The 26,658-nt window shown below is 40.6% G+C and overlaps 26 non-coding genes across 26 annotated transcripts; 5 read left to right on the forward strand and 21 right to left on the reverse strand.

The window, feature by feature from the left end:
* The first annotated feature begins 646 nt into the window (after positions 1–646).
* Positions 647–718, forward strand: trnae-cuc (transfer RNA glutamic acid (anticodon CUC)). The gene has a single exon. It is a non-coding gene; the product is annotated as a tRNA-Glu (tRNA).
* A 115-nt stretch (positions 719–833) lies between these two features.
* On the reverse strand, positions 834–920 carry trnay-gua (transfer RNA tyrosine (anticodon GUA)). Its single transcript is given in 2 exon segments — positions 834–869; positions 884–920. It is a non-coding gene; the product is annotated as a tRNA-Tyr (tRNA).
* A 119-nt stretch (positions 921–1,039) lies between these two features.
* trnae-uuc (transfer RNA glutamic acid (anticodon UUC)) lies at positions 1,040–1,111 on the reverse strand. The gene has a single exon. It is a non-coding gene; the product is annotated as a tRNA-Glu (tRNA).
* Positions 1,112–1,512: 401 nt separating this feature from the next.
* trnar-acg (transfer RNA arginine (anticodon ACG)) lies at positions 1,513–1,585 on the reverse strand. The gene has a single exon. It is a non-coding gene; the product is annotated as a tRNA-Arg (tRNA).
* Positions 1,586–4,405: 2,820 nt separating this feature from the next.
* On the forward strand, positions 4,406–4,477 carry trnae-cuc (transfer RNA glutamic acid (anticodon CUC)). The gene has a single exon. It is a non-coding gene; the product is annotated as a tRNA-Glu (tRNA).
* A 115-nt stretch (positions 4,478–4,592) lies between these two features.
* trnay-gua (transfer RNA tyrosine (anticodon GUA)) lies at positions 4,593–4,679 on the reverse strand. Its single transcript is given in 2 exon segments — positions 4,593–4,628; positions 4,643–4,679. It is a non-coding gene; the product is annotated as a tRNA-Tyr (tRNA).
* Positions 4,680–4,798: 119 nt separating this feature from the next.
* On the reverse strand, positions 4,799–4,870 carry trnae-uuc (transfer RNA glutamic acid (anticodon UUC)). The gene has a single exon. It is a non-coding gene; the product is annotated as a tRNA-Glu (tRNA).
* A 401-nt stretch (positions 4,871–5,271) lies between these two features.
* On the reverse strand, positions 5,272–5,344 carry trnar-acg (transfer RNA arginine (anticodon ACG)). Its single transcript has one exon. It is a non-coding gene; the product is annotated as a tRNA-Arg (tRNA).
* Positions 5,345–5,914: 570 nt separating this feature from the next.
* On the reverse strand, positions 5,915–6,001 carry trnay-gua (transfer RNA tyrosine (anticodon GUA)). The gene is given in 2 exon segments: positions 5,915–5,950; positions 5,965–6,001. It is a non-coding gene; the product is annotated as a tRNA-Tyr (tRNA).
* A 119-nt stretch (positions 6,002–6,120) lies between these two features.
* trnae-uuc (transfer RNA glutamic acid (anticodon UUC)) lies at positions 6,121–6,192 on the reverse strand. The gene has a single exon. It is a non-coding gene; the product is annotated as a tRNA-Glu (tRNA).
* A 401-nt stretch (positions 6,193–6,593) lies between these two features.
* Positions 6,594–6,666, reverse strand: trnar-acg (transfer RNA arginine (anticodon ACG)). The gene has a single exon. It is a non-coding gene; the product is annotated as a tRNA-Arg (tRNA).
* A 2,821-nt stretch (positions 6,667–9,487) lies between these two features.
* trnae-cuc (transfer RNA glutamic acid (anticodon CUC)) lies at positions 9,488–9,559 on the forward strand. Its single transcript has one exon. It is a non-coding gene; the product is annotated as a tRNA-Glu (tRNA).
* A 115-nt stretch (positions 9,560–9,674) lies between these two features.
* trnay-gua (transfer RNA tyrosine (anticodon GUA)) lies at positions 9,675–9,761 on the reverse strand. The gene is given in 2 exon segments: positions 9,675–9,710; positions 9,725–9,761. It is a non-coding gene; the product is annotated as a tRNA-Tyr (tRNA).
* A 119-nt stretch (positions 9,762–9,880) lies between these two features.
* On the reverse strand, positions 9,881–9,952 carry trnae-uuc (transfer RNA glutamic acid (anticodon UUC)). Its single transcript has one exon. It is a non-coding gene; the product is annotated as a tRNA-Glu (tRNA).
* A 401-nt stretch (positions 9,953–10,353) lies between these two features.
* On the reverse strand, positions 10,354–10,426 carry trnar-acg (transfer RNA arginine (anticodon ACG)). Its single transcript has one exon. It is a non-coding gene; the product is annotated as a tRNA-Arg (tRNA).
* A 1,182-nt stretch (positions 10,427–11,608) lies between these two features.
* trnae-cuc (transfer RNA glutamic acid (anticodon CUC)) lies at positions 11,609–11,680 on the forward strand. The gene has a single exon. It is a non-coding gene; the product is annotated as a tRNA-Glu (tRNA).
* A 115-nt stretch (positions 11,681–11,795) lies between these two features.
* Positions 11,796–11,882, reverse strand: trnay-gua (transfer RNA tyrosine (anticodon GUA)). The gene is given in 2 exon segments: positions 11,796–11,831; positions 11,846–11,882. It is a non-coding gene; the product is annotated as a tRNA-Tyr (tRNA).
* A 119-nt stretch (positions 11,883–12,001) lies between these two features.
* trnae-uuc (transfer RNA glutamic acid (anticodon UUC)) lies at positions 12,002–12,073 on the reverse strand. The gene has a single exon. It is a non-coding gene; the product is annotated as a tRNA-Glu (tRNA).
* Positions 12,074–12,474: 401 nt separating this feature from the next.
* Positions 12,475–12,547, reverse strand: trnar-acg (transfer RNA arginine (anticodon ACG)). Its single transcript has one exon. It is a non-coding gene; the product is annotated as a tRNA-Arg (tRNA).
* A 4,816-nt stretch (positions 12,548–17,363) lies between these two features.
* On the reverse strand, positions 17,364–17,450 carry trnay-gua (transfer RNA tyrosine (anticodon GUA)). The gene is given in 2 exon segments: positions 17,364–17,399; positions 17,414–17,450. It is a non-coding gene; the product is annotated as a tRNA-Tyr (tRNA).
* A 119-nt stretch (positions 17,451–17,569) lies between these two features.
* On the reverse strand, positions 17,570–17,641 carry trnae-uuc (transfer RNA glutamic acid (anticodon UUC)). The gene has a single exon. It is a non-coding gene; the product is annotated as a tRNA-Glu (tRNA).
* Positions 17,642–18,042: 401 nt separating this feature from the next.
* Positions 18,043–18,115, reverse strand: trnar-acg (transfer RNA arginine (anticodon ACG)). Its single transcript has one exon. It is a non-coding gene; the product is annotated as a tRNA-Arg (tRNA).
* Positions 18,116–20,934: 2,819 nt separating this feature from the next.
* trnae-cuc (transfer RNA glutamic acid (anticodon CUC)) lies at positions 20,935–21,006 on the forward strand. Its single transcript has one exon. It is a non-coding gene; the product is annotated as a tRNA-Glu (tRNA).
* Positions 21,007–21,121: 115 nt separating this feature from the next.
* trnay-gua (transfer RNA tyrosine (anticodon GUA)) lies at positions 21,122–21,208 on the reverse strand. Its single transcript is given in 2 exon segments — positions 21,122–21,157; positions 21,172–21,208. It is a non-coding gene; the product is annotated as a tRNA-Tyr (tRNA).
* Positions 21,209–21,327: 119 nt separating this feature from the next.
* trnae-uuc (transfer RNA glutamic acid (anticodon UUC)) lies at positions 21,328–21,399 on the reverse strand. Its single transcript has one exon. It is a non-coding gene; the product is annotated as a tRNA-Glu (tRNA).
* Positions 21,400–21,801: 402 nt separating this feature from the next.
* On the reverse strand, positions 21,802–21,874 carry trnar-acg (transfer RNA arginine (anticodon ACG)). The gene has a single exon. It is a non-coding gene; the product is annotated as a tRNA-Arg (tRNA).
* Positions 21,875–26,658: the final 4,784 nt, after the last annotated feature.

Genomic DNA, 26,658 nt, shown 5'->3' on the forward strand with positions numbered 1-26,658 from the left:
CCTAGGGTACATTCAGAGCATGGTAAATCATCTTTCTCCTACTATGCTCCATGGCTGTGGAATGAATTTCAAGCTACTGTCCCTCCTGAAACAATTCCTCCTTTGAATGTATTAAAAATTTTTACTGCAGCATACAATGATTGAATCATGCTGTTGTTTTACTTGATTTATGATGAATGTTGTGCCCTGACTTTCTGGAATGTTTTATATGTGTTTGTGTGTGATTTGTAGTGTGGCCATCTTGGCCAGGACTCCCTGGAGGAAGGGATTTCTTTTAATCTCAATGGGACCTTCCTGGAAAAATAAAGGAAATAAAATTAAATACATGTTAAGTTGTGGTGTTGTTAGGATATTACTACAGAGCCTGTGACAGTTTCTCAGTGGAAGAACTGGGATCCAGGGCCACAGACGTCTGCAAAAAACTGCTTTAAAAACCTTCGAGATGCAGGTTGGCGATCTTATTGTTTTTGTTTTCATGGCAAGTTGTGGTGTTGTTAGGATATTCCTACAGAGTCTGTGACAGTTTGTCAGTTTGCCAGGGTCGGTGACGTCTCCTCTCCTGGAGTAAAATACAAGTATTAGTGGTCTTGCTGCAAAATCGGGTAAAGGCCACAGCCAGGCTTGAGGGCAAGTCGTCAGCAGACTTTCCCTGGTGGTCTAGTGGTTAGGATTCGGCGCTCTCACCGCCGCGGCCCGGGTTCGATTCCCGGTCAGGGAATGAGTTTTTGCCCACCACCGGCGGCCGTGATTGTAAAATGGCGAAATACGAACTCAAGCGCTAACACCCTCGTCGAGAAGCAGGGCCAAGGAAAAGTTTATGTGTGAAAAAGAACTCCTTCGAGCCGGAGTTGAACCAGCGACCTAAGGATTGCCAACTTGCCACCTACAGTTCTCCGCTCTTCCAGCTGAGCTATCGAAGGCACACTGATTGGGGACAGAACCTCAACATATCAGGTTGCTGAATCTCTGCCACTGGCTAAAACTGCTACAGACATACATGCTGGTTGTTTCGATTAAGTGATGCAAAGACAACCCGATCTTCCCATACCGGGAGTCGAACCCGGGCCGCCTGGGTGAAAACCAGGAATCCTGACCGCTAGACCATATGGGATCTTCCTTATGCCTGGAGCAGACCCTTTTACTTCTAGTGTGTGACCGTCCCCTTTAAGAACATGGGAATGATCCGAAGGGATTGTTTACTGAATTCAATTTCATCAGGCTCAACAGAGGGAGCTCTCATTTGCCTCATGAGGGGCTCAGTTTCCTCCCATTCTTGCGATGGTATAATAGACAGTACAAACTGGTCGTAAAGCAATGTCCTTGTGACAGTACTCATGCAATGCATTTTAAAAGACGCATAGTATTGTATGGTAACCGTTATCCTACTGACAAAGCAGCCTATTGTTGGACTGTCAATTTTTAATATTTCTCAATCAATCCAATAATAATAATAACAAAAACTATGGGTTAATAAAACGGCTAAGGGCTGACAGCATAGTATAAGAGGCAGAGCGAGCCAGCCAGGAGTCGAACCTAGAATCTTCTGATCCGTAGTCAGACGCGTTATCCATTGCGCCACTGGCCCACTGATCAGGTGTCCGTGAGCTTACACGGCACGTGTTGGTGTTCGACTTGGCAGAGGCCTGTGATGACATGTACTTTTTCTCATGCTATTAACAGACCTGGACCCAACATCAGGAAGGGGTCAGATGAGGGGCCTGCTACAAAAACCTTCAAGATGGAGGCCTCACATGTTGGGGATCTCAATTCTCAATTCAAATCTTAAACGTCAATTTAAAAATTTTAATGTACAGGCTTTTTTGCATGATGTATATAATAGTGATTTACAGTTGGTTTCAATTATACCTGATGTGGTTGATGCTTGGGATTATTTCAAATCTATTTTTCTAGAAATTTGTGATAAACATGCTCCTTTACGTAGATTTCGGGTGAGAGGTAGAAATAATATTTGGTTCAATCAATCCGTCTCTAATCTTATTAAGCAAAGAAACGTGGCTTGGTCTAAAGCAAAGAAAACAAATGGTGAGGAGGACTGGTCTCAATATAGATTATTACGAAATAAGTGTACAAAATTAATATAAAGTTCGAAGAGTCAGTATTATTTAAACCTGATTAATGATAACATGAATTGTCCTTCTAAATTTTGGAAATTAACGAAATCTTTTATAGGATCAAATACATCCACTAATCTTCCAAAAGTTTTAAAATTGAATCAAAGATTGATTACAGACAAGGCTGATATTGTTAATACGTTTAATAGTAATTTTATTTCAGCTGGTTTGATAACAGACAATTCCTTGGTCCTTGATGAACAGAGAACTGATGAGTTGACTAATAGTGAATCAGATTTATTTTCTTTTGCCCCTGTATTGCCGTCCCAAGTTCGTAAACTACTCCGAAATTTAGACTGTAAGAAATCAGGTGGGTCTGACCAAATTGAACCAATTTTTTAAAAATTGTCAGCAGATATTATTGCCGAACCTATTGCATCGATTTTTAATTTGAGTCTATCCACTAATGTAATTCCACCATCTTGGAAATCGGCTATGGTTATGCCTTTATTAAAAGGAGGCGATCCTTCCGATTTGAATAATTATCGTCCGATTTCTAAATTACCGGTTTTAGCAAAAGTTTTTGAATCTATTATAAATGATCAAATGAAAGAATATCTACTTAGTCATGATATTTACAACGCATTTCAGTCAGGATTTAGAGCGGGCCATAGTACGATAACAGCTACTACATGATTTAATTACTGTTCTCGATAATAGACAACATTGTGCGGCCTTATTTTTTTATTTGACAAAAGCGTTTGACTTAGTGGATCATGTTTTACTGTTACGGAGGCTTAAAAGTGTTGGCCTCGATAATTCGGCTGTGAGTTGGTTTAAAAATTATTTATCGGATAGAACTCAATGTGTTGCTGTAGATAATTACACCTCATCCATGGTAATAGTCAGGAAGGGTGTCCCGCAAGGTTCTTTATTGGCACCATTTCTTTTTTCTATTTTTATTAATGAATTGGGGCAGAGAATACAATCCGCAAAGCTACATTTTTATGCTGACGATACAATTATTTACTCCACTGCATCCTCTGTGTCTCAGGCTATTGAAATTCTTAAGGATTCTTTTTATACTTTTCAGCTTACTTTGTTGAAACTAAAATTAGTTTTAAATGTAAATAAAACGAAGTATATTCTTTTTACACGTAGCCGTTCTATGTCTACTGTTATGCCTATTCTGACTATTGAGGGTTTACATATAGAAAGAGTACCAACTTATAAATATTTAGGAATATGGCTCGATGAGAAGTTAGCCTTTGATGTTCACATTAATTACTTGGTGAAAAGGCTTAAACCAAGACTGGGTTTTCTTTTTCGGGAAAAAAAATGTTTTTCCTTTATAGCTAGAAAGAGAATAATACAGAGTACTATTTTACCTATTTTAGACTATGGTGATGTTGTTTACATGCATGCGTCTACATATTTATTGAAAAGGCTGGATGGCGTTTATCATGCTGCACTGCGTTTTATAACAAATTCTTGTTCACGTACTCATCATTGTTTGCTGCACAACTATTTGGGTTGGTCCTCTTTATATCAAAGAAGGAAATCCCATATGTTAGAATTTATTGTAAAGACATTGATGGGTAGACTTCCAAATGACATTACTAGTCTTCTATGTTTATGTAGAAAGAACTATAGCACTAGATCATCTAATGGGATTAAATTAGTAGTACCTAGGGTACATTCAGAGCATGGTAAATCATCTTTCTCCTACTATGCTCCATGGCTGTGGAATGAATTTCAAGCTACTGTCCCTCCTGAAACAATTCCTCCTTTGAATGTATTAAAAAATTTTACTGCAGCATACAATGATTGAATCATGCTGTTGTTTTACTTGATTTATGATGAATGTTGTGCCCTGACTTTCTGGAATGTTTTATATGTGTTTGTGTGTGATTTGTAGTGTGGCCATCTTGGCCAGGACTCCCTGGAGGAAGGGATTTATTTTAATCTCAATGGGACCTTCCTGGAAAAATAAAGGAAATAAAATAAAATAAATGTTAAGTTGTGGTGTTGTTAGGATATTACTACAGAGCCTGTGACAGTTTCTCAGTGGAAGAACTGGGATCCAGGGCCACAGACGTCTGCAAAAAACTGCTTTAAAAACCTTCGAGATGCAGGTTGGCGATCTTATTGTTTTTGTTTTCATGGCAAGTTGTGGTGTTGTTAGGATATTCCTACAGAGTCTGTGACAGTTTGTCAGTTTGCCAGGGTCGGTGACGTCTCCTCTCCTGGAGTAAAATACAAGTATTAGTGGTCTTGCTGCAAAATCGGGTAAAGGCCACAGCCAGGCTTGAGGGCAAGTCGTCAGCAGACTTTCCCTGGTGGTCTAGTGGTTAGGATTCGGCGCTCTCACCGCCGCGGCCCGGGTTCGATTCCCGTTCAGGGAATGAGTTTTTGCCCACCACCGGCGGCCGTGATTGTAAAATGGCGAACTACTAACTCAAGCGCTGACGCCCTCTTCGAGAAGCAGGGCCAAGGAAAAGTTTATGTGTGAAAAAGAACTCCTTCGAGCCGGAGTTGAACCAGCGACCTAAGGATTGCCAACTTGCCACCTACAGTCCTCCGCTCTTCCAGCTGAGCTATCGAAGGCACACTGATTGGGGACAGAACCTCAACATATCAGGTGGCTGAATCTCCGCCACTGGCTAAAACTGCTACAGACATACATGCTGGTTGTTTCGATTAAGTGATGCAAAGACAACCCGATCTTCCCATACCGGGAGTCGAACCCAGGCCGCCTGGGTGAAAACCAGGAATCCTGACCGCTAGACCATATGGGATCTTCCTTCTGCCTGGAGCAGACCGTTTTAATTTTAGTGTGTGACCGACCCCTTTAAGAACATGGGAATGACCCGAAGGGATTGTTTACTGAATTCAATTTCATCAGGCTCAACAGAGGGAGCTCTCATTTGCCTCACGAGGGGTTCAGTTTCCTCCCATTCTTGCGATGGTATAATAGACACTACAAACTGGTCGTAAAGCAAGGTCCTTGTGACAGTACTCATGCAATGCATTTTAAAAGACGCATAGTATTGTATGGTAACCGTTATCCTACTGACAAAGCAGCCTATTGTTGGACTGTCAATTTTTAATATTTCTCAACCAATCCAATAATAATAATAACAAAAACTATGGGATAAGAAAACGGCTAAGGGCTGACAGCATAGTATAAGAGGCAGAGCGAGCCAGCCAGGAGTCGAACCTAGAATCTTCTGATCCGTAGTCAGACGCGTTATCCATTGCGCCACTGGCCCACTGATCAGGTGTCCGTGAGCTTACACGGCACGTGTTGGTGTTCGACTTGGCAGAGGCCTGTGATGACATGTACTTTTTCTCATGCTATTAACAGACCTGGACCCAACATCAGGAAGGGGTCAGATGAGGGGCCTGCTACAAAAACCTTCAAGATGGAGGCCTCACATGTTGGGGATCTCAATTCTCAATTCAAATCTTAAACGTCAATTTAAAAATTTTAATGTACAGGCTTTTTTGCATGATGTATATAATAGTGATTTACAGTTGGTTTCAATTATACCTGATGTGGTTGATGCTTGGGATTATTTCAAATCTATTTTTCTAGAAATTTGTGATAAACATGCTCCTTTACGTAGATTTCGGGTGAGAGGTAGAAATATATGAGAGGTAGGTCTAGTGGTTAGGATTCGGCGCTCTCACCGCCGCGGCCCGGGTTCGATTCCCGTTCAGGGAATGAGTTTTTGCCCACCACCGGCGGCCGTGATTGTAAAATGGCGAACTACTAACTCAAGCGCTGACGCCCTCTTCGAGAAGCAGGGCCAAGGAAAAGTTTATGTGTGAAAAAGAACTCCTTCGAGCCGGAGTTGAACCAGCGACCTAAGGATTGCCAACTTGCCACCTACAGTCCTCCGCTCTTCCAGCTGAGCTATCGAAGGCACACTGATTGGGGACAGAACCTCAACATATCAGGTGGCTGAATCTCCGCCACTGGCTAAAACTGCTACAGACATACATGCTGGTTGTTTCGATTAAGTGATGCAAAGACAACCCGATCTTCCCATACCGGGAGTCGAACCCAGGCCGCCTGGGTGAAAACCAGGAATCCTGACCGCTAGACCATATGGGATCTTCCTTCTGCCTGGAGCAGACCCTTTTAATTTTAGTGTGTGACCGACCCCTTTAAGAACATGGGAATGACCCGAAGGGATTGTTTACTGAATTCAATTTCATCAGGCTCAACAGAGGGAGCTCTCATTTGCCTCACGAGGGGTTCAGTTTCCTCCCATTCTTGCGATGGTATAATAGACACTACAAACTGGTCGTAAAGCAAGGTCCTTGTGACAGTACTCATGCAATGCATTTTAAAAGACGCATAGTATTGTATGGTAACCGTTATCCTACTGACAAAGCAGCCTATTGTTGGACTGTCAATTTTTAATATTTCTCAACCAATCCAATAATAATAATAACAAAAACTATGGGATAAGAAAACGGCTAAGGGCTGACAGCATAGTATAAGAGGCAGAGCGAGCCAGCCAGGAGTCGAACCTAGAATCTTCTGATCCGTAGTCAGACGCGTTATCCATTGCGCCACTGGCCCACTGATCAGGTGTCCGTGAGCTTACACGGCACGTGTTGGTGTTCGACTTGGCAGAGGCCTGTGATGACATGTACTTTTTCTCATGCTATTAACAGACCTGGACCCAACATCAGGAAGGGGTCAGATGAGGGGCCTGCTACAAAAACCTTCAAGATGGAGGCCTCACATGTTGGGGATCTCAATTCTCAATTCAAATCTTAAACGTCAATTTAAAAATTTTAATGTACAGGCTTTTTTGCATGATGTATATAATAGTGATTTACAGTTGGTTTCAATTATACCTGATGTGGTTGATGCTTGGGATTATTTCAAATCTATTTTTCTAGAAATTTGTGATAAACATGCTCCTTTACGTAGATTTCGGGTGAGAGGTAGAAATAATATTTGGTTCAATCAATCCGTCTCTAATCTTATTAAGCAAAGAAACGTGGCTTGGTCTAAAGCAAAGAAAACAAATGGTGAGGAGGACTGGTCTCAATATAGATTATTACGAAATAAGTGTACAAAATTAATATAAAGTTCGAAGAGTCAGTATTATTTAAACCTGATTAATGATAACATGAATTGTCCTTCTAAATTTTGGAAATTAACGAAATCTTTTATAGGATCAAATACATCCACTAATCTTCCAAAAGTTTTAAAATTGAATCAAAGATTGATTACAGACAAGGCTGATATTGTTAATACGTTTAATAGTAATTTTATTTCAGCTGGTTTGATAACAGACAATTCCTTGGTCCTTGATGAACAGAGAACTGATGAGTTGACTAATAGTGAATCAGATTTATTTTCTTTTGCCCCTGTATTGCCGTCCCAAGTTCGTAAACTACTCCGAAATTTAGACTGTAAGAAATCAGGTGGGTCTGACCAAATTGAACCAATTTTTTAAAAATTGTCAGCAGATATTATTGCCGAACCTATTGCATCGATTTTTAATTTGAGTCTATCCACTAATGTAATTCCGCCATCTTGGAAATCGGCTATGGTTATGCCTTTATTAATAGGAGGCGATCCTTCCGATTTGAATAATTATCGTCCGATTTCTAAATTACCGGTTTTAGCAAAAGTTTTTGAATCTATTATAAATGATCAAATGAAAGAATATCTACTTAGTCATGATATGTACAACGCATTTCAGTCAGGATTTAGAGCGGGCCATAGTACGATAACAGCTACTACATGATTTAATTACTGCTCTCGATAATAGACAACATTGTGCGGCCTTATTTTTTTATTTGACAAAAGCGTTTGACTTAGTGGATCATGTTTTACTGTTACGGAGGCTTAAAAGTGTTGGCCTCGATAATTCGGCTGTGAGTTGGTTTAAAAATTATTGATCGGATAGAACTCAATGTGTTGCTGTAGATAATTACACCTCATCCATGGTAATAGTCAGGAAGGGTGTCCCGCAAGGTTCTTTATTGGCACCACTTCTTTTTTCAATTTTTATTAATGAATTGGGGCAGGGAATACAATCCGCAAAGCTACATTTTTATGCTGACGATACAATTATTTACTCCACTGCATCCTCTGTGTCTCAGGCTATTGAAATTCTTAAGGATTCTTTTTATACTTTTCAGCTTACTTTGTTGAAACTAAAATTAGTTTTAAATGTAAATAAAACGAAGTATATTCTTTTGACACGTAGCCGTTCTATGTCTTTTGTTATGCCTATTCTGACTATTGAGGGTTTACATATAGAAAGAGTACCAACTTATAAATATTTAGGAATATGGCTCGATGAGAAGTTAGCCTTTGATGTTCACATTAATTACTTGGTGAAAAGGCTTAAACCAAGACTGGGTTTTCTTTTTCGGGAAAAAAAAATGTTTTTCCTTTATAGCTAGAAAGAGAATAATACAGAGTACTATTTTACCTATTTTAGACTATGGTGATGTTGTTTACATGCATGCGTCTACATATTTATTGAAAAGGCTGGATGGCGTTTATCATGCTGCACTGCGTTTTATAACAAATTCTTGTTCACGTACTCATCATTGTTTGCTGCACAACTATTTGGGTTGGTCCTCTTTATATCAAAGAAGGAAATCCCATATGTTAGAATTTATTGTAAAGACATTGATGGGTAGACTTCCAAATGACATTACTAGTCTTCTATGTTTATGTAGAAAGAACTATAGCACTAGATCATCTAATGGGATTAAATTAGTAGTACCTAGGGTACATTCAGAGCATGGTAAATCATCTTTCTCCTACTATGCTCCATGGCTGTGGAATGAATTTCAAGCTACTGTCCCTCCTGAAACAATTCCTCCTTTGAATGTATTAAAAAATTTTACTGCAGCATACAATGATTGAATCATGCTGTTGTTTTACTTGATTTATGATGAATGTTGTGCCCTGACTTTCTGGAATGTTTTATATGTGTTTGTGTGTGATTTGTAGTGTGGCCATCTTGGCCAGGACTCCCTGGAGGAAGGGATTTATTTTAATCTCAATGGGACCTTCCTGGAAAAATAAAGGAAATAAAATAAAATAAATGTTAAGTTGTGGTGTTGTTAGGATATTACTACAGAGCCTGTGACAGTTTCTCAGTGGAAGAACTGGGATCCAGGGCCACAGACGTCTGCAAAAAACTGCTTTAAAAACCTTCGAGATGCAGGTTGGCGATCTTATTGTTTTTGTTTTCATGGCAAGTTGTGGTGTTGTTAGGATATTCCTACAGAGTCTGTGACAGTTTGTCAGTTTGCCAGGGTCGGTGACGTCTCCTCTCCTGGAGTAAAATACAAGTATTAGTGGTCTTGCTGCAAAATCGGGTAAAGGCCACAGCCAGGCTTGAGGGCAAGTCGTCAGCAGACTTTCCCTGGTGGTCTAGTGGTTAGGATTCGGCGCTCTCACCGCCGCGGCCCGGGTTCGATTCCCGTTCAGGGAATGAGTTTTTGCCCACCACCGGCGGCCGTGATTGTAAAATGGCGAACTACTAACTCAAGCGCTGACGCCCTCTTCGAGAAGCAGGGCCAAGGAAAAGTTTATGTGTGAAAAAGAACTCCTTCGAGCCGGAGTTGAACCAGCGACCTAAGGATTGCCAACTTGCCACCTACAGTCCTCCGCTCTTCCAGCTGAGCTATCGAAGGCACACTGATTGGGGACAGAACCTCAACATATCAGGTGGCTGAATCTCCGCCACTGGCTAAAACTGCTACAGACATACATGCTGGTTGTTTCGATTAAGTGATGCAAAGACAACCCGATCTTCCCATACCGGGAGTCAAACCCAGGCCGCCTGGGTGAAAACCAGGAATCCTGACCGCTAGACCATATGGGATCTTCCTTCTGCCTGGAGCAGACCCTTTTAATTTTAGTGTGTGACCGACCCCTTTAAGAACATGGGAATGACCCGAAGGGATTGTTTACTGAATTCAATTTCATCAGGCTCAACAGAGGGAGCTCTCATTTGCCTCACGAGGGGTTCAGTTTCCTCCCATTCTTGCGATGGTATAATAGACACTACAAACTGGTCGTAAAGCAAGGTCCTTGTGACAGTACTCATGCAATGCATTTTAAAAGACGCATAGTATTGTATGGTAACCGTTATCCTACTGACAAAGCAGCCTATTGTTGGACTGTCAATTTTTAATATTTCTCAACCAATCCAATAATAATAATAACAAAAACTATGGGATAAGAAAACGGCTAAGGGCTGACAGCATAGTATAAGAGGCAGAGCGAGCCAGCCAGGAGTCGAACCTAGAATCTTCTGATCCGTAGTCAGACGCGTTATCCATTGCGCCACTGGCCCACTGATCAGGTGTCCGTGAGCTTACACGCCATCTGTTGGTTTTCGACTGGGCAGAGGCCTGTGATGACATCTACTTTTTCTCATGCTATTAACAGACCTGGACCCAACATCAGGAAGGGGTCAGATGAGGGGCCTGCTACAAAAACCTTCAAGATGGAGGCCTCACATGTTGGGGATCTCAATTCTCAATTCAAATCTTAAACGTCAATTTAAAAATTTTAATGTACAGGCTTTTTTGCATGATGTATATAATAGTGATTTACAGTTGGTTTCAATTATACCTGATGTGGTTGATGCTTGGGATTATTTCAAATCTATCTTTCTAGAAATTTGTGATAAACATGCTCCTTTACGTAGATTTCGGGTGAGAGGTAGAAATAATATTTGGTTCAATCAATCCGTCTCTAATCTTATTAAGCAAAGAAACGTGGCTTGGTCTAAAGCAAAGAAAACAAATGGTGAGGAGGACTGGTCTCAATATAGATTTTACGAAATAAGTGTACAAAATTAATATAAAGTTCGAAGAGTCAGTATTATTTAAACCTGATTAATGATAACATGAATTGTCCTTCTAAATTTTGGAAATTAACGAAATCTTTTATAGGATCAAATACATCCACTAATCTTCCAAAAGTTTTAAAATTGAATCAAAGATTGATTACAGACAAGGCTGATATTGTTAATACGTTTAATAGTAATTTTATTTCAGCTGGTTTGATAACACACAATTCCTTTGTCCTTGATGAACAGAGAACTGATGAGTTGACTAATAGTGAATCAGACTTATTTTCTTTTGCCCCTGTATTGCCGTCCCAAGTTCGTAAACTACTCCGAAATTTAGACTGTAAGAAATCAGGTGAGTCTGACCAAATTGAACCATTTTTTTTAAAAATTGTCAGCAGATATTATTGCCGAACCTATTGCATCGATTTTTAATTTGAGTCTATCCACTAATGTAATTCCGCCATCTTGGAAATCGGCTATGGTTATGCCTTTATTAAAAGGAGGCGATCCTTCCGATTTGAATAATTATCGTCCGATTTCTAAATTACCGGTTTTAGCAAAAGTTTTTGAATCTAAAAAATTACTCCTCTCCTGGAGTAAAATACAAGTATTAGTGGTCTTGCTGCAAAATCGGGTAAAGGCCACAGCCAGGCTTGAGGGCAAGTCGTCAGCAGACTTTCCCTGGTGGTCTAGTGGTTAGGATTCGGCGATCTCACCGCCGCGGCCCGGGTTCGATTCCCGGTCAGGGAATGAGTTTTTGCCCACCACCGGCGGCCGTGATTGTAAAATGGCGAAATACGAACTCAAGCGCTAACACCCTCGTCGAGAAGCAGGGCCAAGGAAAAGTTTATGTGTGAAAAAGAACTCCTTCGAGCCGGAGTTGAACCAGCGACCTAAGGATTGCCAACTTGCCACCTACAGTCCTCTGCTCTTCCAGCTGAGCTATCGAAGGCACACTGATTGGGGACAGAACCTCAACATATCAGGTTGCTGAATCTCCGCCACTGGCTAAAACTGCTACAGACATACATGCTGGTTGTTTCGATTAAGTGATGCAAAGACAACCCGATCTTCCCATACCGGGAGTCGAACCCGGGCCGCCTGGGTGAAAACCAGGAATCCTGACCGCTAGACCATATGGGATCTTCCTTCTGCCTGGAGCAGACCCTTTTAATTTTAGTGTGTGACCGACCCCTTTAAGAACATGGGAATGATCCGAAGGGATTGTTTACTGAATTCAATTTCATCAGGCTCAACAGAGGGAGCTCTCATTTGCCTCACGAGGGGTTCAGTTTCCTCCCATTCTTGCGATGGTATAATAGACACTACAAACTGGTCGTAAAGCAAGGTCCTTGTGACAGTACTCATGCAATGCATTTTAAAAGACGCATAGAATTGTATGGTAACCGTTATCCTACTGACAAAGCAGCCTATTGTTGGACTGTCAATTTTTAATATTTCTCAACCAATCCAATAATAATAATAACAAAAACTATGGGATAAGAAAACAGCTAAGGGCTGACAGCATAGTATAAGAGGCAGAGCGAGCCAGCCAGGAGTCGAACCTAGAATCTTCTGATCCGTAGTCAGACGCGTTATCCATTGCGCCACTGGCCCACTGATCAGGTGTCCGTGAGCTTACACGCCACGTGTTGGTGTTCGACTGGGCAGAGGCCTGTGATGACATCTACTTTTTCTCATGCTATTACAGTTTTTCTCAATTGCTAAGACACATTTCTTGAAAGCTGCTCTCCTTTTCTCTAAACTGTGAACACAAAGCCCATTTTTCAAGCTACATTCACAAAACCTCAGACTCTTCTTGCAAAACCAAACTTTCACCTCTAAACAGTTCAATCTGTGCTCAAAACTGAACTAGGTTGTCAAATCGTGCCCCGAGTCAATCAAAATTAAAAACACTACTGAACAGCCACTAAATACTACGTAGAAAAATAGAAAACACAATGCTCAGGACATGAGGCTGGGGAAATAAATGTTTATTGTTCACTGTAGGCTAAATGCATGTTGCAAAACAAAACAAAAAATCTGTGCATTTACTGGAGCACTTGTACAAAAAGACAAAACAGAAATCTTGTGCATTTACATGTAGCACTTGTAAAAACAAACAGAAATCTTACAGTATGCGTTTGCCACTTGTGTACAGTAAGCCCATGTAAAAATAAAGTACAAAAATATACAAATAAGTGCATTACTCAGCCACAGCATCATGTCTCCGTACTGGGTCAGGCCACAGGACTTCATCCACATCACAGGCCACATTTTGTCTGGCCAGCCAACGGGGGAAAAAACCCCTGGCATGCCGTATCCAGGCTTGGCATGCCTCCACACCTATGTCACCACAGGCAAGTCCCATGGCTTGCAGGAGATTTACCCTGGTGTAAGGTTGGCGTTCATATACCTTCCACCGCCATGAGGAGAAGAATTCCTCAATGGGGTTTAGGAAAGGGGAGTACGGTGGAAGGCAAAGATTGATAAATCCTTGGTTCATATTGAACCACTCTCTAACCTGGAGGGCTCTGTGAAAACTCACATTGTCCCAAACAACAACATAGATGGGATGCTCATCCTGCTGCCCTAACAGAGCATCTCGCATGTGATTGAGGAAAATGAGGAGCTGGTGAGTGTTGTAGGGCCCCAGGTTGGCATGATGGTGGACAACCCCATGATTGCTGATGGCAGCACATAATGTGACATTGCCACCACGCTGCCCAGGAACACCAACAATGGCCCGATGGCCAATCACATTACGGCCTCTCCTTCTCCTTTTGGTGAGATTAAACCCAGCTTCATCCATGTAGATATATTCATGGGGTCTTTCCATTGCATCCAGTTGAAAAACCCTCTGTAGAAATAGATATAGTTTTGTAAGTGATACAGAAAAAGTGATTTAGGCCACTACAGTAAATCACTACCTAGAGTAATCAACATTGAATGTGTCTGGATATATGCCAACCTGTACATACTGGAACCTTTGCTCTTTGACTCGGTCTGAGTTACGATCAAGGGGCACTCTGTATAGCTGTTTCATGCGCAGTTGTTGCGCTTGAGGACACGATCAACAGTAGAGAGGCTGACACTGTTGATACCCTCAAAATTTACATGGTCCTCAATGATCTTTTGCTGAATTTCACTCAGTTTAATGGCATTGTTCTCACGGACCATATCAACAATTAGGGTCTCTTGGTGTGGGGAGAACATACCTGTCCTCCCACCCCCATGTGGCAGTCTTTCAATTCTACATAAAGAGAACATGGAGTTACAAAAAAATATACATGGAATACTAGGCCTACAAACAGTTAGACCAACCCTCCATTACAATACTACAGTACATTGGTACAGTGATGTACTGAAACATACATTTACTTACAGTATACTGTGGTACAGTATATAGTATGTCATACAGTAATTGCTGTCAACATTTACATACTGTACTATAATGTCAAAAAAAGGTAATTACCTGTTCTCTTCTCTAAATCTTCGGATTATGGTGGACACAGTGAATCTACTGATGTTTGGTTGTACCCTTTGTCCAGCCTCCCTCATGCTCATACCATGGACAAGAACATGGTCAATCACAGTAGCTCTGATTTCATCAGATATTACTGTTCTTTGTCTTCGCTGACCACCTCGACCACCTCGACCACCTCGACCACCTCGACCACCTCTCACACGAACTCTTCCTCTCAGATTTCTATCCATTGTAGAGCCTCACAAACCAGTGCTCTCTGAACTGGCCTACTGTATATGTTCCCTCACATCATTAGCCACAAGTGTGATCAATTTTGAGTTGTTGTGTTCAAGTGGTGACACCTGTGCTTTAATTGTGTTTGACTTTTGTCACCTGTGCTCACCATTATGCAGCACAGGTGCATCACAATGAAAATGTGTTGACAAGTTGTGTCTAAACAGGTGAAAAGTGCTTATGGTTTTGCCAAAAGAGTGATTGATTCAATCAGTGGGTTCAGGCAACTGAGCATTTGGTTCAGACAATAGGGTTTAGTGTTTTAGCAATTGAGAAAAACTGTAACAGACCTGGACCCAACATCAGGAAGGGGTCAGATGAGGGGCCTGCTACAAAAACCTTCAAGATGGAGGCCTCACATGTTGGGGATCTCAATTCTCAATTCAAATCTTAAACGTCAATTTAAAAATTTTAATGTACAGGCTTTTTTGCATGATGTATATAATAGGGATTTACAGTTGGTTTCAATTATACCTGATGTGGTTGATGCTTGGGATTATTTCAAATCTATCTTTCTAGAAATTTGTGATAAACATGCTCCTTTACGTAGATTTCGGGTGAGAGGTAGAAATAATATTTGGTTCAATCAATCCGTCTCTAATCTTATTAAGCAAAGAAACGTGGCTTGGTCTAAAGCAAAGAAAACAAATGGTGAGGAGGACTGGTCTCAATATAGATTATTACGAAATAAGTGTACAAAATTAATATAAAGTTCGAAGAGTCAGTATTATTTAAACCTGATTAATGATAACACGAATTGTCCTTCTAAATTTTGGAAATTAACGAAATCTTTTATAGGATCAAATACATCCACTAATCTTCCAAAAGTTTTAAAATTGAATCAAAGATTGATTACAGACAAGGCTGATATTGTTAATACGTTTAATAGTAATTTTATTTCAGCTGGTTTGATAACAGACAATTCCTTGGTCCTTGATGAACAGAGAACTGATGAGTTGACTAATAGTGAATCAGATTTATTTTCTTTTGCCCCTGTATTGCCGTTCCAAGTTCGTAAACTACTCCGAAATTTAGACTGAAAGAAATCAGGTGGGTCTGACCAAATTGAACCAATTTTTTAAAAATTGTCAGCAGATATTATTGCCGAACCTATTGCATCGATTTTTAATTTGAGTCTATCCACTAATGTAATTCCGCCATCTTGGAAATCGGCTATGGTTATGCCTTTATTAAAAGGAGGCGATCCTTCCGATTTGAATAATTATCGTCCGATTTCTAAATTACCGGTTTTAGCAAAAGTTTTTGAATCTATTATAAATGATCAAATGAAAGAATATCTACTTAGTCATGATATGTACAACGCATTTCAGACAGGATTTAGAGCGGGCCATAGTACGATAACAGCTACTACATGATTTAATTACTGCTCTCGATAATAGACAACATTGTGCGGCCTTATTTTTTTATTTGACAAAAGCGTTTGACTTAGTGGATCATGTTTTACTGTTACGGAGGCTTAAAAGTGTTGGCCTCGATAATTCGGCTGTGAGTTGGTTTAAAAATTATTTATCGGATAGAACTCAATGTGTTGCTGTAGATAATTACACCTCATCCATGGTAATAGTCAGGAAGGGTGTCCCGCAAGGTTCTTTATTGGCACCATTTCTTTTTTCTATTTTTATTAATGAATTGGGGCAGAGAATACAATCCGCAAAGCTACATTTTTATGCTGACGATACAATTATTTACTCCACTGCATCCTCTGTGTCTCAGGCTATTGAAATTCTTAAGGATTCTTTTTATACTTTTCAGCTTACTTTGTTGAAACTAAAATTAGTTTTAAATGTAAATAAAACGAAGTATATTCTTTTTACACGTAGCCGTTCTATGTCTACTGTTATGCCTATTCTGACTATTGAGGGTTTACATATAGAAAGAGTACCAACTTATAAATATGTAGGAATATGGCTCGATGAGAAGTTAGCCTTTGATGTTCACATTAATTACTTGGTGAAAAGGCTTAAACCAAGACTGGGTTTTCTTTTTCGGGAAAAAAAATGTTTTTCCTTTATAGCTAGAAAGAGAATAATACAGAGTACTATTTTACCTATTTTAGACTATGGTGATGTTGTTTACATGCATGCGTCTACATATTTATTGAAAAGGCTGGATGGCGTTTATCATGCTGCACTGCGTTTTATAACAAATTCTTGTTCACGTACTATATCATTGTTATATTACTACAGAGCCTGTGACAGTTTCTCAGTGGAAGAACTGGGATCCAGGGCCACAGACGTCTGCAAAAAACTGCTTTAAAAACCTTCGAGATGCAGGCTGGCGATCTTATTGTTTTTGTTTTCATGGCAAGTTGTGGTGTTGTTAGGATATTCCTACAGAGTCTGTGACAGTTTGTCTGTTTGCCAGGGTCGGTGACGTCTCCTCTCCTGGAGTAAAATACAAGTATTAGTGGTCTTGCTGCAAAATCTGATAAAGGCCACAGCCAGGCTTGAGGGCAAGTTGTCAGCAGACTTTCCCTGGTGGTCTAGTGGTTAGGATTCGGCGCTCTCACCGCCGGGGTTCGATTCCCGGTCAGGGAATGAGTTTTTGCCCACCACCGGCGGCCGTGATTGTAAAATGGCGAACTACGAACTCAAGCGCTGACGCCCTCGTCGAGAAGCAGGGCCAAGGAAAAGTTTATGTGTGAAAAAGAACTCCTTCGAGCCGGAGTTGAACCAGCGACCTAAGGATTGCCAACTTGCCACCTACAGTCCTCCGCTCTTCCAGCTGAGCTATCGAAGGCACACTGATTGGGGACAGAACCTCAACATATCAGGTGGCTGAATCTCCGCCACTGGCTAAAACTGCTACAGACATACATGCTGGTTGTTTCGATTAAGTGATGCAAAGACAATCCGATCTTCCCATACCGGGAGTCGAACCCGGGCCGCCTGGGTGAAAACAAGGAATCCTGACCGCTAGACCATATGGGATCTTCTTTCAGCCTGGAGCAGACCCTTTTAATTTTAGTGTGTGACCGACCCCTTTAAGAACATGGGAATGATCCGAAGGGATTGTTTACTGAATTCAATTTCATCAGGCTCAACAGAGGGAGCTCTCATTTGCCTCACGAGGGGTTCAGTTTCCTCCCATTCTTGCGATGGTATAATAGACCATACAAACTGGTCGTAAAGCAAGGTCCTTGTGACAGTACTCATGCAATGCATTTTAAAAGACGCATAGTATTGTATGGTAACCGTTATCCTACTGACAAAGCAGCCTATTGTTGGACTGTCAATTTTTAATATTTCTCAACCAATCCAATAATAATAATAACAAAAACTATGGGATAAGAAAACGGCTAAGGGCTGACAGCATAGTAAACGAGGCAGAGCGAACCAGCCAGGAGTCGAACCTAGAATCTTCTGATCCGTAGTCAGACGCGTTATCCATTGCACCACTGGCCCCCTGATCAGGTGTCCGTGAGCTTACACGCCACCTGTTGGTTTTCGACTGGGCAGAGGCCTGTGATGACATCTACTTTTTCGCATGCTATTAACAGACCTGGACCCAACATCAGGAAGGGGTCAGATGAGGGGCCTGCTACAAAAACCTTCAAGATGGAGGCCTCACATGTTGGGGATCTCAATTCTCAATTCAAATCTTAAACGTCAATTTAAAAATTTTAATGCACAGGCTTTTTTGCATGATCTATATAATAGTGATTTACAGTTGGTTTCAATTATACCTGATGTGGTTGATGCTTGGGATTATTTCAAATCTATCTTTCTAGAAATTTGTGATAAACATGCTCCTTTACGTAGATTTCGGGTGAGAGGTAGAAATAATATTTGGTTCAATCAATCCGTCTCTAATCTTATTAAGCAAAGAAACGTGGCTTGGTCTAAAGCAAAGAAAACAAATGGTGAGCGGGACTGGTCTCAATATAGATTATTACGAAATAAGTGTACAAAATTAATATAAAGTTCGAAGAGTCAGTATTATTTAAACCTGATTAATGATAACATGAATTGTCCTTCTAAATTTTGGAAATTAACGAAATCTTTTATAGGATCAAATACATCCACTAATCTTCCAAAAGTTTTAAAATTGAATCAAAGATTGATTACAGACAAGGCTGATATTGTTAATACGTTTAATAGTAATTTTATTTCAGCTGGTTTGATAACAGACAATTCCTTGGTCCTTGATGAACAGAGAACTGATGAGTTGACTAATAGTGAATCAGATTTATTTTCTTTTGCCCCTGTATTGCCGTCCCAAGTTCGTAAACTACTCCGAAATTTAGACTGTAAGAAATCAGGTGGGTCTGACCAAATTGAACCAATTTTTTAAAAATTGTCAGCAGATATTATTGCTGAACCTATTGCATCGATTTTTAATTTGAGTCTATCCACTAATGTAATTCCACCATCTTGGAAATCGGCTATGGTTATGCCTTTATTAAAAGGAGGCGATCCTTCCGATTTGAATAATTATCGTCCGATTTCTAAATTACCGGTTTTAGCAAAAGTTTTTGAATCTATTATAAATGATCAAATGAAAGAATATCTACTTAGTCATGATATTTACAACGCATTTCAGTCAGGATTTAGAGCGGGCCATAGTACGATAACAGCTACTACATGATTTAATTACTGCTCTCGATAATAGACAACATTGTGCGGCCTTATTTTTTGATTTGACAAAAGCGTTTGACTTAGTGGATCATGTTTTACTGTTACGGAGGCTTAAAAGTGTTGGCCTCGATAATTCGGCTGTGAGTTGGTTTAAAAATTATTTATCGGATAGAACTCAATGTGTTGCTGTAGATAATTACACCTCATCCATGGTAATAGTCAGGAAGGGTGTCCCGCAAGGTTCTTTATTGGCACCATTTCTTTTTTCTATTTTTATTAATGAATTGGGGCAGAGAATACAATCCGCAAAGCTACATTTTTATGCTGACGATACAATTATTTACTCCACTGCATCCTCTGTGTCTCAGGCTATTGAAATTCTTAAGGATTCTTTTTATACTTTTCAGCTTACTTTGTTGAAACTAAAATTAGTTTTAAATGTAAATAAAACGAAGTATATTCTTTTTACACGTAGCCGTTCTATGTCTACTGTTATGCCTATTCTGACTATTGAGGGTTTACATATAGAAAGAGTACCAACTTATAAATATTTAGGAATATGGCTCGATGAGAAGTTAGCCTTTGATGTTCACATTAATTACTTGGTGAAAAGGCTTAAACCAAGACTGGGTTTTCTTTTTCGGGAAAAAAAATGTTTTTCCTTTATAGCTAGAAAGAGAATAATACAGAGTACTATTTTACCTATTTTAGACTATGGTGATGTTGTTTACATGCATGCGTCTGCATATTTATTGAAAAGGCTGGATGGCGTTTATCATGCTGCACTGCGTTTTATAACAAATTCTTGTTCACGTACTCATCATTGTTTGCTGCACAACTATTTGGGTTGGTCCTCTTTATATCAAAGAAGGAAATCCCATATGTTAGAATTTATTGTAAAGACATTGATGGGTAGACTTCCAAATTACATTACTAGTCTTCTATGTTTATGTAGAAAGAACTATAGCACTAGATCATCTAATGGGATTAAATTAGTAGTACCTAGGGTACATTCAGAGCATGGTAAATCATCTTTCTCCTACTATGCTCCATGGCTGTGGAATGAATTTCAAGCTACTGTCCCTCCTGAAACAATTCCTCCTTTGAATGTATTAAAAAATTTTACTGCAGCATACAATGATTGAATCATGCTGTTGTTTTACTTGATTTATGATGAATGTTGTGCCCTGACTTTCTGGAATGTTTTATATGTGTTTGTGTGTGATTTGTAGTGTGGCCATCTTGGCCAGGACTCCCTGGAGGAAGGGATTTCTTTTAATCTCAATGGGACCTTCCTGGAAAAATAAAGGAAATAAAATAAAATAAATGTTAAGTTGTGGTGTTGTTAGGATATTACTACAGAGCCTGTGACAGTTTCTCAGTGGAAGAACTGGGATCCAGGGCCACAGACGTCTCCAAAAAACTGCTTTAAAAACCTTCGAGATGCAGGTTGGCGATCTTATTGTTTTTGTTTTCATGGCAAGTTGTGGTGTTGTTAGGATATTCCTACAGAGTCTGTGACAGTTTGTCAGTTTGCCAGGGTCGGTGACGTCTCCTCTCCTGGAGTAAATACAAGTATTAGTGGTCTTGCTGCAAAATCGGGTAAAGGCCACAGACAGGCTTGAGGGCAAGTCGTCAGCAGACTTTCCCTGGTGGTCTAGTGGTTAGGATTCGGCGCTCTCACCGCCGCGGCCCGGGTTCGATTCCCGGTCAGGGAATGAGTTTTTGCCCACCACCGGCGGCCGTGATTGTAAAATGGCGAAATACGAACTCAAGCGCTAACACCCTCGTCGAGAAGCAGGGCCAAGGAAAAGTTTATGTGTGAAAAAGAACTCCTTCGAGCCGGAGTTGAACCAGCGACCTAAGGATTGCCAACTTGCCACCTACAGTCCTCCGCTCTTCCAGCTGAGCTATCGAAGGCACACTGATTGGGGACAGAACCTCAACATATCAGGTTGCTGAATCTCCGCCACTGGCTAAAACTGCTACAGACATACATGCTGGTTGTTTCGATTAAGTGATGCAAAGACAACCCGATCTTCCCATACCGGGAGTCGAACCCGGGCCGCCTGGGTGAAAACCAGGAATCCTGACCGCTAAACCATATGGGATCTTCCTTATGCCTGGAGCAGACCCTTTTACTTTTAGTGTGTGACCGTCCCCTTTAAGAACATGGGAATGATCCGAAGGGATTGTTTACTGAATTCAATTTCATCAGGCTCAACAGAGGGAGCTCTCATTTGCCTCATGAGGGGTTCAGTTTCCTCCCATTCTTGCGATGGTATAATAGACAGTACAAACTGGTCGTAAAGCAATGTCCTTGTGACAGTACTCATGCAATGCATTTTAAAAGACGCATAGTATTGTATGGTAACCGTTATCCTACTGACAAAGCAGCCTATTGTTGGACTGTCAATTTTTTAATATTTCTCAACCAATCCAATAATAATAATAACAAAAACTATGGGATAAGAAAACGGCTAAGGGCTGACAGCATAGTAAAAGAGGCAGAGCGAGCCAGCCAGGAGTCGAACCTAGAATCTTCTGATCCGTAGTCAGACGCGTTATCCATTGCACCACTGGCCCACGGATCAGGTGTCCGTGAGCTTACACGCAACCTGTTGGTTTTCGACTGGGCAGAGGCCTGTGATGACATCTACTTTTTCTCATGCTATTAACAGACCTGGACCCAACATCAGGAAGGGGTCAGATGAGGGGCCTGCTACAAAAACCTTCAAGATGGAGGCCTCACATGTTGGGGATCTCAATTCTCAATTCAAATCTTAAACGTCAATTTAAAAATTTTAATGCACAGGCTTTTTTGCATGATCTATATAATAGTGATTTACAGTTGGTTTCAATTATACCTGATGTGGTTGATGCTTGGGATTATTTCAAATCTATCTTTCTAGAAATTTGTGATAAACATGCTCCTTTACGTAGATTTCAGGTGAGAGGTAGAAATAATATTTGGTTCAATCAATCCGTCTCTAATCTTATTAAGCAAAGAAACGTGGCTTGGTCTAAAGCAAAGAAAACAAATGGTGAGGAGGACTGGTCTCAATATAGATTATTACGAAATAAGTGTACAAAATGAATATAAAGTTCGAAGAGTCAGTATTATTTAAACATGATTAATGATAACATGAATTGTCCTTCTAAATTTTTGAAATTAACGAAATCTTTTATAGGATCAAATAGATCCACTAATCTTCCAAAAGTTTTAAAATTGAATCAAAGATTGATTACAGACAAGGCTGATATTGTTAATACGTTTAATAGTAATTTTATTTCAGCTGGTTTGATAACAGACAATTCCTTGGTCCTTGATGAACAGAGAACTGATGAGTTGACTAATAGTGAATCAGATTTATTTTCTTTTGCCCCTGTATTGCCGTCCCAAGTTCGTAAACTACTCCGAAATTTAGACTGTAAGAAATCAGGTGGGTCTGACCAAATTGAACCAATTTTTAAAAAATTGTCAGCAGATATTATTGCCGAACCTATTGCATCGATTTTTAATTTGAGTCTATCCACTAATGTAATTCCACCATCTTGGAATCGGCTATGGTTATGCCTTTATTAAAAGGAGGCGATCCTTCCGATTTGAATAATTATCGTCCGATTTCTAAATTACCGGTTTTAGCAAAAGTTTTTGAATCTATTATAAATGATCAAATGAAAGAATATCTACTTAGTCATGATATTTACAACGCATTTCAGTCAGGATTTAGAGCGGGCCATAGTACGATAACAGCTACTACATGATTTAATTACTGCTCTCGATAATAGACAACATTGTGCGGCCTTATTTTTTTATTTGACAAAAGCGTTTGACTTAGTGGATCATGTTTTACTGTTACGGAGGCTTAAAAGTGTTGGCCTCGATAATTCGGCTGTGAGTTGGTTTAAAAATTATTTATCGGATAGAACTCAATGTGTTGCTGTAGATAATTACACCTCATCCATGGTAATAGTCAGGAAGGGTGTCCCGCAAGGTTCTTTATTGGCACCACTTCTTTTTTCTATTTTTATTAATGAATTGGGGCAGGGAATACAATCCGCAAAGCTAAATTTTTATGCTGACGATACAATTATTTACTCCACTGCATCCTCTGTGTCTCAGGCTATTGAAATTCTTAAGGATTCTTTTTATACTTTTCAGCTTACTTTGTTGAAACTAAAATTAGTTTTAAATGTAAATAAAACGAAGTATATTCTTTTTACACGTAGCCGTTCTATGTCTACTGTTATGCCTATTCTGACTATTGAGGGTTTACATATAGAAAGAGTACCAACTTATAAATGTTTATGAATATGGCTCGATGAGAAGTTAGCCTTTGATGTTCACATTAATTACTTGGTGAAAATGCTTAAACCAAGACTGGGTTTTCTTTTTCGGGAAAAAAAAAATGTTTTTCCTTTATAGCTAGAAAGAGAATAATACAGAGTACTATTTTACCTATTTTAGACTATGGTGATGTTGTTTACATGCATGCGTCTACATATTTATTGAAAAGGCTGGATGGCGTTTATCATGCTGCACTGCGTTTTATAACAAATTCTTGTTCACGTACTCATCATTGTTTGCTGCACAACTATTGCAGATTGACATCCCACCTGTCAATCCACCAGAATACCAAATGGAGGTCTGTGCACCTAAGTGGAAAGAGATAGAGCAGGTTGTGAGAAAGGCAAGGGCTTCATCATCTCCAGGGCCTAATGGAGTTCCGTACAGAGTGTACAAGAGTGCTTCAGGAGTTCTACGAATTCTGTGGAAATTGATAAAAGTGGCTTGGTAAAAGCAGGTTGTACCTAGAGCATGGCGCAGAGCAGGGGGAGTCTTTATACCCAAAGAAAAAGATGCTACAAGCATCAGTCAGTTTCGCCCTATTTCACTATTAAACGTCGAAGGAAAGATTTTCTTCAGCATTATTGCTCAGAGATTGTCAACCTACCTATTAAAGAATGGCTTCATTGACACTTCAGTTCAAAAAGCGGGCATTCCAGGATTCTCAGGATGCTTAGAACACATCAGTGTTATCTGGCAACGAATTCAATCAGCTAAAAAGGAGAGGAAGGAGCTCCACGTGACATTCCTGGATTTGGCTAATGCATATGGTTCAGTGCCACATGAGCTTCTTTGGGCATCATTTGATTTTTTCAGGGTACCGATGTCGATAACAAATTTAGTGAAAGCCTATTTTGGAGATTTGCAATTTAGTTTCTCAACTCCAGAATTCAGCACTACATGGCAATGCTTAGAGGTTGGAATAATGGCAGGATGCACCATTTCTCCACTGGCTTTTACCATGGCAATGGAAGTAATCATTAGGGCATCAAAATGGGTAGTAGGAGGAGAGCGCTTGGCTTCTGGGATGCGACTACCACCAATCAGAGCATACATGGATGACATGACAACCATGACTACAACGGTAGCCTGCACTAATCGGTTATTGGGGAAGTTAACAGATAATATTGAATGGGCACGAATGCAATTTAAGCCCTCTAAATCAAGGAGCATCTCCATAATTAAAGGCAAGGTAGTAGATAAAACATTCTTCATTAATGGTGAGGCAATACCAACAGTTTCTCAGAAGCCAGTGAAGAGTCTAGGGAGATGGTACGATGGGGATCTAAAGGACACAGTTCGAGTGGGAGAAGTTAGACGACAAGCAGTGGAAGGGTTGAAGAGCATAGACAGCTGTGCTCTACCAGGCAAACTGAAACTCTGGTGCTTTCAGTTTGGTCTACTGCCAAGGTTGCTGTGGCCACTGACTGTGTATGAGGTTTCTTTGACAACAGTGGATAAGCTGGAAGCGTTAATAAGTTCATACATCAGGAAATGGTTGGGAGTTCCACGCTGCCTCAGCAGAGTGGGACTTTATAGTAAAGGAGTATTGCAGCTGCCAGTCTCTGCTTTAACCGAGGAGTTTAAGTGTGCCAAGGTCAGACTGGAAATGACTTTAGCAGAGTCACGTGACAAATGTGTAAGGGAGACAGCCCCTGTGGTAAAAACTGGTAGAAAGTGGTCAGCAAAGAAATCTGTAGTAGAGGCAAAGGCTGACCTTCAAATTGGGGATATCGTGGGACAGGTACAGCATGGAAGAGGGGATTTTGGGCTCAGTTTAGCTCCTCCTAAATGGCACAAGGCAGGCCCAGCCCAAAGGAGGAAGCTGGTAGTCAACGAGGTGCGAAAGCAGGAGGAGAGGATGAGATGTATAAAGGCCATTTCCCAGGCCAAGCAGGGAGAGTGGATGAGATGGGAGAGTGTGGAACAACGCAAAATGGGCTGGCAAGACCTTTGGTCAATGGAAGAGAGTAGGATCAGTTTCCTTATTAGGTCAACATATGATGTTCTCCCATCACCGCAGAACCTAAACCTCTGGGTAGGAGAGGATCCATCTTGTCCTTTGTGTTCATCACCTGCCACATTAAGGCACATTTTGACAGGATGTAAGGTGGCTCTTAGCCAGGGTCGGTTTACTTGGCGCCATGACCAAGTATTGCGATGTTTGGCTTTAGCATTGGAAGGCAAGCGTAGTATGACCAATAAATTGCCGCCTGTTCTAGCAAAACATTACACGCAGAAGACAATATTCCTCCGCCCAGGCGAGCAACCACCAAGAAAAGGTGCTAACACCAATTCTCGCCCAGGACAACTGGAAGCTGCTAGGGACTGGAAGATGCTGGTTGATCTTGATCAACGGCTTATTTTTCCACCTGAGATTGCCACCACTAACCTACGGCCAGATATTGTTTTGTGGTCTGGATCAGCACGCATTGTTCAACTGATAGAGTTAACAGTGCCATGGGAGGATGTGGTAGATGAGGCATATGAGAGGAAGAAACTGCGGTATGCTCATCTGGCCACTGAAGCAGAACAGCGAGGATGGAGAGTCCAGGTTTATCCAGTGGAAGTGGGTTGTCGTGGTTTTGTGGCACACTCTACAACCCGGTTCCTCAGAGACGTCGGATTCAGTGGCCAAGAGTTGCGTCGTACAGTAAAGAACTTATCTGAAGCAGCAGAAAGGAGCAGCAACTGGCTGTGGTTGAGACGGAAATATTCTAGCTGGCTGTGTACAGGCCGCCATGCTACGGTTTCGTAGAATTCTTGAAAACTTGAAAGGTCTGTTGGTTTATTTGTATAGGTTGTATATTATTTACAGTCATTACGTTCCTGTGTATATTGCGTGAATGACGGGTGGTTGGGCAGATATTGTGTTTTGCGGTAGGTGGTATGCCATACGGAACCGTTGCCACTGAAACTGCATATTAACGCACCAGTGGGGCTCGACAGCCTTAGTCAAACGGGTTGGCGCGTATGGTTGGGTTGCGGAGAGATTTTGAGATTGTGGTTAGGTCTCAGC

Source organism: Siphateles boraxobius, unplaced genomic scaffold, assembly GCF_051911475.1.
Source record: "Siphateles boraxobius isolate OS27281-9 unplaced genomic scaffold, OSU_SipBor_1 77, whole genome shotgun sequence".
Classification (NCBI taxonomy): Eukaryota; Metazoa; Chordata; class Actinopteri; order Cypriniformes; family Leuciscidae; genus Siphateles; species Siphateles boraxobius.